This window comes from Solanum tuberosum, unplaced genomic scaffold, assembly GCF_000226075.1.
Source record: "Solanum tuberosum cultivar DM 1-3 516 R44 unplaced genomic scaffold, SolTub_3.0 scf00240, whole genome shotgun sequence".
NCBI classification, from domain to species: Eukaryota; Viridiplantae; Streptophyta; class Magnoliopsida; order Solanales; family Solanaceae; genus Solanum; species Solanum tuberosum.
In genome coordinates, this window is record NW_006239164.1 from 690,504 (window position 1) to 691,325 (window position 822).

Genomic DNA, 822 nt, shown 5'->3' on the forward strand with positions numbered 1-822 from the left:
AAAAAATATATATATATCTTGAAATCGCTGCCAAGTGGAACTAGTTTTTTTTTGTAGAAATATTCTTTTATTTTATTTTACTTTTTGAAATTTTTGTCAATTAGTCAACATCTGATGGTAAATTTTTTTTTTATTTTTTTTAAATCGCTGCCCGTGCAGCGTTTTTTGCTATTTAAAAAAATTAAAATTAAAATCACTGCTATTACAGCGTTATTATAAAAGCAAATTTTATTTTTTTTTGGCGTTAATTATTTGTTTTTAAATTGCTGCTGTTGCAGCGTTATTATAATTTCTGTGGATTTTTTTATTTTTTATTTTTTAGAAATCGCTGCCTTGGCAGTGCTTTTGGTGGAACTATTTTTATTTTTTTTTAAATTCTTTTGATTATTTTTTTTTAAAATTTCTATCAACCAATCAACATCTAATATATATATCTTTGAACCCATATCATTCTTAAGTCGGCTTCTTACTTGCACACCACATGTTCGCAAATATTCAGTATTTGCAATTAAATTAAAAGGAGTTGGCGGCCAATACATTTCATCACCCACTGGGGTAAATGTCTCAGTGTATGTTTGTTTGTAATATTTTGTACTGTAAAATTTACTTACATATGACTAGTTGATAGAAATTTTAAAAAAAATAAATCAAAAGAATTTAAAAAAAAAAAAAAATAGTTCCACCAAAAGCACTGCCAAGGAAGCGATTTCTTAAAAAAAAAAAAAATTTCCTTAAAATTTATAATAACACTGCAACAGCAGCAATTTAAGAACAAATAATTAACGCCAAAAAAAAAAAATTGCTTTTATAATAATAACGCTG